Consider the following 13,500-nt stretch of genomic DNA (forward strand, 5'->3'; position numbering starts at 1 on the left):
AAGAAGAGGCCATAAACAAATGAGCATGACTGTGTTTCCTTAAAACTTAATTTATGAAAATTATCAGGGGCTATATTTGGCCATGGGATGTAGGTTTATGAACGTTGTCTCATGCCATTTCATAAAATGTTCAACTTGATGAGCAATCCACCAAAAATTATTTCATACAACAGAGTTTTCATCCAGAACATTATGTGTGTGTTTATTCATAACATACTATACATAAGTCACATAAGAGTTTTCATTCATAATATCATATAAGCACAGTCAAAATCTGGAGTGAGCATGAGGGGATCAATGCCTTTTTTAGAACCAAACCTCAAATGCAAGTCAGAAACCCACGCTCTTGACATGGTTAGGGTCATGGGACAGAGGTCATCCTCAATGTATTTGAGGATAGTCTGGGAATCATTATATATGCAATATTAGCATATGCATGCTTCCTTATATTTTATAGCATGATATCCTGAAATTAAACTTCTCTATATTATAATGCCAAGATAGAATAAGCAACATGAAAGGATTTGGTCTATGCTAAGAGAGAAAGAAAAATAAATGCATAAAACATATATAAATAGATATTTAGAAGACAGATTACATGTGGTTATATACTAACTATTAGAAAAAAATTGATTTGAGAATTTTTAGTGACGTGTATTGTTGTCAAATAAGAGAGGCATCTTCACTTGATGAAAAGGATTCAGAAGCTTTGCCTTCAGAGCTAAAATATTTTGCAGAAGAATTATCAGTCAAAGCAAGTGTTCAACTCAAAGGGAACTGACCTCCAGATGGCCAAGAGGCTCCTGTTTTTCTGTGATTGACTAATTTTGTTCACTGTTGTCCATAGAGTACCTGAGTTTGATATATGCCTTCACACTTATCTACCTTCAGATCTGCCAATATCACTGCTTTGCTTAATGTTAACAAGATATAATGTAATATAGATTGTTTTATTATATTATATTGTTTTATGAATTTATTCCATATGTTTTTTATAAAATCCTATGTTTCTGAATTGGTCAAATATTTCATGCATACTGTCCTGAATTGGGGATAAAACTATGTATTAAAGTTTATTTTATGAATTTATAAATTTAAGAATTCTAAGGGCACATTCCTCATGGTTGTGTCAAGTCCCATATGTACGCATGAATGTACGAATTATGCTACCCGTGGAGAGTTTTCATTGTGCTTTTCTTTCTTTCCTGTTCTTACACCATTTTGTGAAGATTTCTGACACACTGAGTTACCTAATGAAACACAACATGTTTAATTAACTGTTTAATATTATCCTTTCATGACAGATTAGAAAATCCATGAAGGTAGGAACAATATTTTTCTTATTTCCACCCTATTCTCGGATATAAGTACAATGTCTGAGACATAGTAACCACTTAATAAATAATTGTTGACATAGTAAATCGAATGATTTGTTTTTATTTAAATGAAGCATAAAGAAAAAAAAAAAAAAAAACTATGCCCCAAGCACTCTTTACACAAATAACCTTCAGTGAGTAATGTCTGCAACAAAGGTTTATCTCATTTCATTTTCAAGACTACTTTTTTGTATTTTTTTTTTCTGGAGGGTGGTGATAATCCATCCTTACAGGCATGTGCCAAGGAGAAAGAACACATTCATCTGGATCCTGCACTTTGTCAAATTGGAGAATCAGTCTTCAGCTGCTATCAGCTTCAATGGTTGCACTGAAACTGCTCAATTAAGCCTCTGATAGAGCATCAAGTAGATTGCCACTTTGGGCTCCTGGATCGATAATAATAATTCCTTGTATTTGTATAGCAAGCACTTATACTGGCAAAAAGTACTTTCACATTTATTGTCTAATCTTATCTTTCCAAGAACCGGGTCAAATATGAGAGTCAGATCACCTTTTCCGTTTCACAGATGAGGACAGTTCAGGAAGAGACGTAAAACTGGCATTGTCAGCAGAGATAGAACGAAGTCTAAGACCCTCCCTAGGTTTCCCACATCTGAGTTAACTGCTTTGTTCCCAGGATAACCCCGCCCCATGACATCATCACCTTTTATGATGTACCTGTGTGTGTGTGTGTGTGTGTGTGTGTGTGTGTGTGCGTGTGTTTTTTTTAGTTTGGTAACAGAACCACAGTTAACCCTTTATCTACTATTTCTAAGAAGACAAAAATGATGAGTATCAAACCCAGGAATTTAATGATCTGTCACTAAATCAGAGATGGCATTGCAAAGGAGACAATGGGGGCAAAGATCACAGGCCTTGAACGCAGTTACATTCTATTCCCAGCATTGGGACATACTAAGTTCCATGGCCACATCTAAAAATAAGGCTTCAAGTTATGGCTACTAGAAGGTTTATTTTGTTTAGATTTGTTTTGAGGATTAAATGTGATAATGTATGGGGAAGGAGGCATTTTAGCAGCAAATCCATTTCATTTACCTTGTCCAAGAATACTAGATACCTTCCCAATGTCCACTTGCCTATTCTATATCATCCACATCAACAAAAGAATCTAATCTGATAGTGATGACATTGTATTCACTAAAAGTCTGTTTTGCAGACTCCAGATAACTAGGGGGTGACAGACATGGCTTTGATCAATGAGAGGTAAAAAAGCAAGTTGCCTTGCAGGATTTACATGGATATGAGACACAGCAGATGCCTTTTTTCCCTTTGCCCTTCCCTATTTTTTGGATGGCACCTGAACATGAAGATAGAGCAGCCACCTGTGATGACGAGGGGGCACAACTCCATGCTAAGGATGGTTGACGGATGTTAGAAGGATTCCCAAGTCCTGACTGCATCATGGAGCCATTGTATAACCCCTTCAAACCCTACATTCAAATCTTCATTTTGTGACAAAAAGTAAAGATACTAATTGTTTAAGTCACTGTTTGGGGAATAGCCAAACTGAATTTTCATCGGATATAACTAATTTCCTTTAATCAATTTCTTTAAGGGATTTCATAATCCATCTTGCATGCACTAGTTGGTTTAATATTTTTTTAAATAGTAATAAATAGATCCTATGCTGACATGCTCTGGGTCAGCTACTAGGCTAAGAACATGCTTTAGTAACAAAATTATAGATGAAGCTAGAGTTCAAGTTCAGGTGGGTGTATCTGACCCAGAACGTGAGCTTTTCCCATGAGTTAGTGTTCAGTGTAGTATAAGTTTTGGCTTTTTGATTTGCCAGCTATGTGACATTGCCAGACATATATCCAAGTGCTTGATTTGACATTACCTAACTAAATCCTTACAACACCTCTATGTGGTAAGTGTGATTACTACTACATTTTTCAGAGGAGGAAAACAAAGTTTAAAGAGATGAAGAAAATTCCCAGGAGTCCACATCTAGGGAGGAGCAGAATTATATAGACTCGACTGCAGCAGAATTTGATTCTAAATCCACATTTCTAATGACTACATATGCCATCTTGATTCCACATACAGAACATCAATGTCCAATTTCTGCTAAGAGAAATTTGAGTACCAAAATCAGAAAACTTCATCAGGGAAATCTAGAAGTTTATTTCTATGTACAGAGGAGCTTCTTCTGGTTGGGGATGAGGCCAAAGCACATTAAGTTTCTACTTGTACTCGAAGCTGTGTTTTGGGGGTCCATGCCAACTAAATCCATAGAATATGAAACATTCTTCCATTAAGTCACTAATAATGTGACAGATTTCATACAGCTTACAGGCCAAATACATTCCTCAGCATATTCTGAGTGGTGTTCTTGGTGGCAGGTATCTACATTTGTAGACAAGTCCCAGTGTTAACCTTTCAGCCTCTAAGGATAGAGATAAATCAGTCTCTACTACCTAGTACGAAACCATCAGACTTCTTATTTCATTTTTTACAAAATTCTCTCATGTGAAGCCAGACAGCAGCGTTTCTGTTTTCTTCCTCCTAGCATCTGGAATATACATGATCTAGGATATATTTCTGTGGATTTGGAGCCTAAAATGTCACCACATGCTGCTGCTAATAATAACACGTAATAATAACTGCTGTGAAAGTTCTTTAGCTGTCAGCTCTATTTTTATTTCATTTAAAAAATAATAATTTCAATGTCCGTTGCTGTGCCTGAGTTCATTTACAAATCAAAAAACATATTTTGCATTAAAAAAAAAAGAAGAAGAAGAATAGCATCCAGTTCATTCAGATCTTAAGCCTCAGGCAGAGTAATTGTCTAGGCTGCTACCAAAGAAAGGTGATGATTTTTTAAGTGGTCAAGAATTGAACTAGGGCACCAAAGTAGGTTAGATTCACAGAATCAAAGGAGTGGATAATCTTTGAGTTTATCTGGCTCAACTTTCATCTATTGTATTAATATTTCCCCCTTCAGGACCACATGCGAAATGCATAAAATATATCCCATGAAATGATTGCTTATCCTGATATTTCCATTTATGGGAAATTTATTCTGAACCAGCCAATTCCATTTTAAGTCTTCGAATCAACAGAAGGTGTTCTTGCTTCTTTGTTCTGCTTCTATTTATGTGGGAAGTAAACTCTACTCACTTCAGGGGTTCTATTTCTGTGCTCTATAACCAACAGACTCTTCTACATACAATGTTCAATTACTTAAGACGATAAGCATTTCTTTAAGTCCCAAAGAATTTTTATTATGCCAAACATCCTATTTATAAAATTTTATTTTATTTTATTTTATTTGCTAGGTTAAAAATTCCTTTTTTACTTCTGTACCACTACCACAATTTACAGGGCAATATACCCGACATAATGAAAAGAAAAAGAAAAGGCTACAATTGATAAAAGACCTTGGGTACGTACATCTAATTGATGCTACATCACTTTCATCAATAGCTGCACGTTTTGTACACTGTGGCTATGATAGTCCTGACCAAGAAGGGGTTCCTATTTAAGTTATAGTATATTTTCTCACTGTGGATCATCATTCCTTCTGTGGCAGATTTCTACCATTCCTCTAATGCATTTGGGACAACTGCCTCAAAGTAACCTGCTGTTTTCCTGACAACTTCTCACTCTCTCTCCTGCTAAGTACTATAGCCCTTTTTACTTCTGAGTTTTAAAAGAAATTTCTGCTACCATATTCCACCACTTCTACCTCCAGATCCATAATTACTGCCATAGGGACTGCCTGAGCCTCTTCAACTCAAATTGCCCCCCTTCAAGGGTCCATAATTTGATTGCTGTTGTCCACTTTAATTCCCAAAATCATTACAGTTCCACCACCACTACTGTTACCTCCTAAATTTCCCCCTTCAATGTAACCATCATATCCTCTACCACCACCACCGTATCTGCCTCCTGGGTATCCATCCTCTGGTCCACCACCACCGTAGCCTCCTCTACTGCTATAACCAAGACCATCACCATCATTGCCACCATCACCTCCAAATCCATTATATCCACCCTCCCCTCCCCCATAACTACCTCTGCTGCCACTACCTCCCCCACCATTGCCTTCTCTTGCATCAAAGTTATCAACACAACCCATAAGGTTCTCAGGTCCACCTCCACGACCTCTTTGTGATCCAGGAGACAGCATTTCTTGTTTCAAAAGGGCCTATTTCATTTCACAATTAAGTCCATTAATAGCTGGTATTTCTGAACAAAAATTATATTAACTATCATGATCATCAAAAGTTACAAAAGCAAATCCTCTCTATTTTCCACTCTGCCTGTCTTCCATAACTTCTCTGGTTTTAAACTTCTCATAATTTTCAAAATTGTCTCTCAAATTATATTCTTCTGTATCTTCTTTAATACCATCAAGAAAAATTCTCTTCTCTGTTAAATGGGCACCTAGAGAATCCTCCCTACTGTTTTCTTTAGTTTCACTAAACAAATGCCCCATCAACCTTGTGTTGTGTGGTTGAGCACACATTGCTGCACCCACCTCTTCCACACAAGAGTAAATCACAAAACCAAAATCCCTGGAACATTTTGTTTGGGGGTCTCTCATCACCACACAATCAGTAAGAGTCCCTATTTTTCACAATGTTTTCTTAAGCTATTATCTGTATTTTCGAAGTTCAAACCACCAATAAACCATTTTCTTACTGCTCTGGTTCCTTTGGATCATGGACCTCCTCTTTGCTGCGGTGCTGGCTGCAATGAATCAAGCTAGGGGCCACCCAGCCATGGTTTTACCTCCATTCTGAGACCACCTATATACAAAATTTTAAATAACTCCGCAACTCCTAAGCTAGAACTTGCAAAGTTGACTTTACAGAAAAGAACCCATGTTCAAAACAGAATCCTGGATGTGGTGGTCTAAAGGACATACAACACTGAAATGAAAGGGACAATTGCAGATCCCAGCAATCTCTCCTATGAAACCTTTCCCTAAGAGTGATGTGAGGATGGTCTGGATTCCTTCAACACCTGTGTTTTCAACAGCAGTCATCACATAAATGCTTCATTTAATATGATATTTGGGTAGGTGTCCCCCTCGATTAACCCTATCCCTCCTCCTCACGTCTTTGGCCCTCTCTGGAGTTTCAGTCAGTAGATCACTGCTATTGACCTTTGTCATCTGCCTTTTCCTTTTTGAAATACTCTTAACTCTCATCTACCTTTACAGATCAATTCACTCACTACTTTGTTGACCTGCCCAGTCAAATTTTATGTTATATAGTCTCAAAAGGACATAGATCTCTACGTCTACAACTTGGGTTTTTTTAAATTCTTTTTTTGAAAGATTTTATTTATTTATTTATTTGAGAGAGAGAGAGAGAGAGAGCATGAGAAGAGGGGAGTGGGAGAGGGAGAAGCAGACTTCCTGCCGAGCAGGAAGCCTGGCATGAGACTCCAGGATCATGACCTGAGCTGAAGGCAGTCACTTAACCAGCTGAGGCACCCAGGCGCCCCTGCATTTACAACTTGTAAAACACATCAACCATTGTGATTCTACATTTGTTCAATAATCATCTATCTATCCATTCAGATTATAAAGTCCATGGGGAAGACAGATTGGTTCCGGTTTTGCTTATGTATACCCTCACCTCTGAGCTCAAATCTTAGTTCATAGTGGGTGAACAGTAATTTTTGCTGAATAAAAGACCAGATGACTAAAAGAAAAATGAAACAAATAGAATTTTCAGAGAGAGAAAGCAGGTGGATTTGTGGCAAGAGTTTAAGTACAATAAACAGGTTGAAACCTGTCTCTGTGTATGTGTGTTTGTGTGTGCACACATACACCTATATGTTTGCATTGTTTGTGAGTTAAAAGGCAGTGACAGAATGGGAATGGAGATAAGCAATGAGAACAGCTAAAACTCAGCACATAAGCCAGTATCTGGAGGGGTTATCAATAGAACCTCTGAATTAGACACTCTTAGACTCTCGGTCTCCTCCATGGCTCAAACACTGAGGCTACTGTTCTTCCTCTACTCCTTTAAAAATTGGAGGTTTTACTTTCTGAAGAGCTGAACAAAAGTAATCCACATTTAGAGACACAAGACAGTATTGACAGTGATAGTAAGGGTAGATGTAAGATGAAATGGAGAGAGAGGAATAAAATGAACATCAATGGCATTGCTAGCACTTCTCTTACAGTATGGGCTATCACGCTTTTGCCTTCTGGGCTGGAAATTGGAATATCTCTGCATTCAGGTCCTCAGAGAAGAGATGAGATAACATTAGATGAGCAGGAGATTAAATGGGGTAAAAACTATAGAGACTAGAGGGAAGAAAGGAAGAGTAAGTAAGGGAGCCTTAGGACACATGTAGGTGCAGGACAAAGAAGGGCATGGGAAGGAGGGGGAAGATGAGAAGGAGGAAAAGAGCAAAGAGGAGAAGGAGTAAGAAGAGGAAGAGGGGAGGAGAAGAAGGAAAAGAAGGAGGGCAAGAGGAGGAGAAGGAGGAAGAAGAGGAGGACAAGGAGAAGACGGAGAAGAACAGGGGCAGAAGAGAAGAAGGTGATGATAATCCAAGGCCCAGGATTAAATCAAATACTATTTATATCACTTTACCTGTGCAAAGAGTGCCTTCAAAAAGCTTACATTAAACTCAAAATACATCTTTTGTTCCATTTCTTCATAATGAACTAAGGGAACACCCACGCATCTTCAAATTAAATAGTATTTTTCATTTTCATCCTGTGAAATCAGATTCTGAATTCCCCACGTCTTGCTCACCCATTACTGGGTTTTCTACACGTACATTTATCCAATTCCTGACACTCAGGTAACTTGAAACAGCTTGTAAGAAAAAACAAAAGTTGGTTTGGAGAAGAACGATTTGACAGGATGGCTGAAAGCTATGCTGCTATGCCTGTAGATCACGGAAAGGGGAGTTAAGTTCTCCATCAGCCTGCTCCTCAGCAAGAGGAACAAGAAATCTGCAAGTTATGTAGATTATGTGAATATATATGTGTGTGTGTGTGTGTGTGTGTGTGTGTGTGTGTATATATATATATATATATATATATATATAATTTTAATCTAAATTTATTCCTAAAGCATCCTCCCAGGGTAACACTAGTTATTAAATCTCTGGTTACATTTTGCAACGGAGCAAGCCTTGAAATGAATGAGCACAAGGATCAGGAATTATAACTCCTTTCATTCTGAAAATGTAATTGCCTCCAGTGTGCTATGCTCTTCACACTTGAACTGTAGATGGAGCAAATACTGGGTGTCAACTTTCAGCTTAATATTGTTTTATTAGTTTTTGCTATTAATACACGTTTCTGTTCGGAGTCATTTGCCAAAGTTTAAATTATAGCTGTAATAAATCTTTCACATCAAATATTTCATAAAATGTTTCTATCATAAAGTTATCAGGAAGAGGCTCAATGTGCCTTGGTGGGGGGTGAAGGGGGGTTGGATGGGGATACCAGTTGTGAGTATGAGAAAATCATATCTTCTATATTCTCCATTCAAAAGTTTCTATCAGAGTAGTATTAAAAATATCCAAATATTTTAAAAATTTGTTTTAAATTCTTCACTGTTCCCTCTCTAACTCTAGAATACAAGTGACAAAAATCAAAATCAATGTCCCACAGGTATGAAAACCTGTTAAAGGAAAAATGAAAAATTATTTCAAAAACAGACTCTCTTCAATGTATAACACTTCTCAACATGTGGACTCTTGTTCCTTATGAATTTTAGACAATGTTTTGGGTTTTTTTGTTGTTCTTCTTTTAGAGAAATTTAGACCTTATCATATTAGGTTGTCTGATAGCAACTATCACTTCCCTGTACTCTGTCCTCATGCTTGTTCCTCCATGGTCCAGTATAGCATTGGGGTTATGTTTTTTATTTCATCATCATTTTTCCATGTGCCCCCCCTTTTTTAAAGATTTTATTTATTTGATACACAGAGAAAGGGGGCACAAGCAAGGGGAGGAGGAGGAGAGTGAAGCAGGCTCCGTACAGAGCAGGAAGCTCAGTGAGGGGCTAGATCTCAGGTCCTGGGTTCATGACCCAAGCTAAAGGCAGACTTTTAACCAACTGAGCCACCCAAGCGCCCCCACTTGCCACTTTCTGTTAATATTCCCAACCACTGACTACACAGGGAAAACTGTTATCTCATTCTTTTTCTGAGATACCTGGAAATCCTAAAATCCTATCATATAAACCTTTTCTTTTTTGATGAAAATATTCAGTTGACTCTACTAGGATGACAAGATCCTTCAAGAGATTTGAAAGAAAAAAAAGTTACATGTGATTGGGTAAGTAGAATGACCCCTAATGTGGATGCTATTGGAGAAAAAGTAAATTTGGTGGCTCACTTAGAGTTGGTAAGTTGTTTTGTTAGTTTTTGCTATTAATACATGTTTCTGTTCATAGTCATCTGCCAAAGTTCCATGCCTTAAAAAATTATTTGAAGGAAAAACATCTAAACACATACTACAGCATAAATCTGTGATAGTTTATATGTGTAGAAAAAAAGCAAAACATGTGAATTTTCTCAAGGTTTAATCAGAAAAAAAATTGTTAGTACCAATAAAGATAGAAATCTTGATTATTTCCAACACTGACATGGTGGAGCATACATCAATAAAGAAGATGGGAAATTTTTTAACTGTCTAAAATTCACACACGTTGGATACTTTGAATTGCTACCTAAATAGGCATTAAGTAAATCCATGATATTTAAATATTGTATACTTTTCTCATTGTTCAATTTGCTTTTCTTATAACCAGAAGTTCTGATGAAATTGTAAAGGATCCTAAGGGTATTATATTCCAATATGGTGACAGCTAGAGGAAGAGAGGGAACAAAAAGAGTATGGACAGAAACAGCAAACCCAAATGTAATTCCAAATAATATGGTTGATAAAGTTTTCACTGAAAATAAGGAAGGGTATTTCTTAATAGTTCTTTGGCTTTTATTAGCATTAAAATTCTACAAATACTTTTGAGCTTCTATTGTGTTACCAAGAAACAAGAGTAAAACATTTCTACTTAGAAAAATGTGTATGCAAGTCCTGACTAGCCAGTTTAAATTAAATAAAAAATGACCTTTTCTTTGGTTCAATATATATTCTAATCAAAAGAGTTGTTCATTTATCTTCAGAATCTCAGTTTAATAACTTTATTCAGAATATATTTCTTCAATTGGTTTGATGTTGAGGATCATTAGGATTTTATTTTTCCCCCAAAGTTGGCTCATTTTAGTTTTGGGGAGAACCTATATTAAAAATAACAACATCATCATCATCAACAACAATAAAAAACTAGAATAAAGAACTCAAAATTCAGTCCAACTATTTCCTATCTTTGTCGTGTGCTTTCAAATTTTGGTCAGAGAAATGTTGCCTGTCGCCCTGAGTAGTGGAGAAATGTTCTTATCTCAGTTAACTCTTAGTTTACATTTTATACAAGGGTACCACTGTAGACTATAAGCCAGTGAACATTAGATGGCAAAACAGGAATGAAAAAAAAAAAAAAACCCAAAAAACAAAAAACAAAACTTGACCTGAATCAGACAAGAGAGTGCTTACTAGATTCATAAATTTGTCATGACATCTATGTTTCTATACTATAGAGGATGCATTTTTTTAGCCATATTTCACTCTGGCAATTCAACTTGTCATGAAAATTTATCCAAAACTTGGAAACAGGCAAAGAAATTACTGGGAATATTTTCAGTTAAGTGTTGAAGGTAGCTCACATTTCCTGAGGATTATCTGATTTTCTAGGGTATATAGATCTCTTTGACCATAGATATACTAATTATTAAGATATTTCACAATCTGTAATATTAGAATTTACTTTTTACAAAACTGATAGTCATGCATATGATTCTTATCTAAGAGAGTTGTAAATGATTCCTCAAAAATAGCAAATTCCACTGATTTCTGGTCAAGAGGAAAAGTAATCCCAAGGTCACTGTTTCTTGTCTACTAGACATTAACCACTAACCAGTCACGTACTAATTAACAAATTTATTTCTGCATTTCTTTAACTGACAAACTATAAAATCTGAATTCCTCAAAATCTTCTTCAAATAAGGTTTAATATCTTACTGGTTCTTTCATTAGAGTTAAATAAAAATTGACATGTTCATTTTATATTGTTATGAGAATCATGTTTTTAACTTTTTGAACATTATACTTTAATACTCTAACAAAGTCTTCAACTAATAAAATAGCCCTCCAGTGATGAGAGCAGAACAAAAGGCTGATCACAGGAACATAGAATGAGCTGGCAGGCAAACAGAAAATACTCAAATTAGAAAGCAACTAAAAAAGCTGCAGAATTAAAGAGGAAATAAAGGAATCCAGTGTCTTAGGGCAATACAAGAGTCCTGGAGCTCTAGGTCACCAAAATGGTGACCAGGCTTCTCATGGAGGACATTGATAAAGAGCAGAAAGGTAGCTCTTACCATCTACCTGCAAGTGATGTTTCAAAAATAGACATAAAAAAGAAGAGCTGATGAGGAACTTGAAAAGACTATTTGAAAGTAAATGTAAATGTGAAATATTTCCAGGAAGTAGCATAGTAAGAGTTAGAAAGCACAGGCTCCTGGTTTATAAAGAACTATGTTCAAATCCTATTGTCTCATTTACCAGAATTTTACAAAATTTATGCAGGTTACTTAAATTCTCTATGCTTTTGCTTATTTCCAAAAGGAGGGTAATGACACTGCCTACCTCTTAGATATGAGATATTCAGTTTGAAAGTATACGTAAAGCATTTAGCACAGTATCATGCACAGACTGAAATAACTTGAAAAAAGCTAGCCCTTGTTATTTTTAATAACTTGGGAAGATTTGTGAAAGATGATAGATAATCTACAGTGCATTGAAGAAGCCGCCACACACTCAATACTAATATTGTCATCTTATTGCATATAGAGGCAGGTGGATCCTGGAGGTAATGGAGTCGTCTTGATGCTGAGATAGATATAGATGCTGGATGCTTAGTCTGCCCTGACTAAGGATGTTTAATAAAGAATAATTATGATCCAGATATGAGACTTCCCTGCTCTAACGCAATCCAGATTGGACAAGAACAGTGTGAGACATATTAGAAACGATCTAGGAAAATCTAGCCAAGTCAAAAAGAAGTAAAACTAAATTGGACTAAAAGTGAAGTATTCAGGTTGACTAAGGATATGTTTTCTACCCTTAAAAATTGTAAGCTTATATCTAAATCTTTCTAAGTATTAAAATCTTTGACCTACAATTGTCATGTTCACTAAATAGAAAGAAGGTACATCATGCTCTCATGCTACTATACATCATTCACTTTTTTCAAGTCTTAATATTATCCTTCAAAAATACCACCCTCAACATAACCTACTATTGCAGTGGAAAGATCCGTGAAAAGAACCCATTTCAGAAAGGTATGAGAACAAATGGAGGATTGCACAACCGAAGAAGTAGGACTAAAGAATATAAATGTCTGTTCTCATCATCCATTCCACTTTATAAATCATAAAATGTTAATGTTGGAAGCACCACATTTATGCTTCCTAGTCTCAGCCAAAATCTGATCTCAAGAACAACAGAAGATCAACTGTTTGTTTATAACAGAATGAGATTTAGGATCAAAGAAATAATAAAATCCTCCAACGAGTCTCCCTGTTGGCCTCACATCATTAGAATGTTCTCCGTCCGTATCATGCCAAAAATTCAGCTCCACAAAATAGATATGTATTTGAGCGCAATGTTTCAAAGAAGTAAAACACATAACTCACTGTCGAATTCTGCTCTTTGTTACTCTGTTCATAAGCAATGGAAACCCCCAGAATCTTAGCTTGGATCCTCTTCCTAATCTCTTGCTTATTCTGCTTCAGATAAAGCAGAAGACACATGAATCTTGGAGCTACTTCCAGCTTAAACCAAGGAATTGTTCTTCATTGTGGCCAGCCCACTGAAGCTATAATTATCAATGTTCCCTGACAGCCAAGTGGCATGATAGGATCTCTGCGGAACAGAAGGAGAATTTCTCTGGAATAATCTAAGGAATTTCTTTCCAAATCTTTTAGCTTACATAGAAGAATATAAAGCATTCCCTCTCTCTCTCATCTTTGAATACAATTGCTAGGCTTCTTTAAT

At 36.3% G+C, this 13,500-nt stretch overlaps 1 pseudogene; it reads right to left on the reverse strand.

The window, feature by feature from the left end:
* Positions 1-5,065: 5,065 nt before the first annotated feature.
* On the reverse strand, positions 5,066-6,143 carry LOC122916728 (annotated as a pseudogene).
* Positions 6,144-13,500: the final 7,357 nt, after the last annotated feature.

Source organism: Neovison vison, chromosome 9 (genome assembly GCF_020171115.1).
Source record: "Neovison vison isolate M4711 chromosome 9, ASM_NN_V1, whole genome shotgun sequence".
Lineage (NCBI taxonomy): Eukaryota > Metazoa > Chordata > Mammalia > Carnivora > Mustelidae > Neogale > Neogale vison.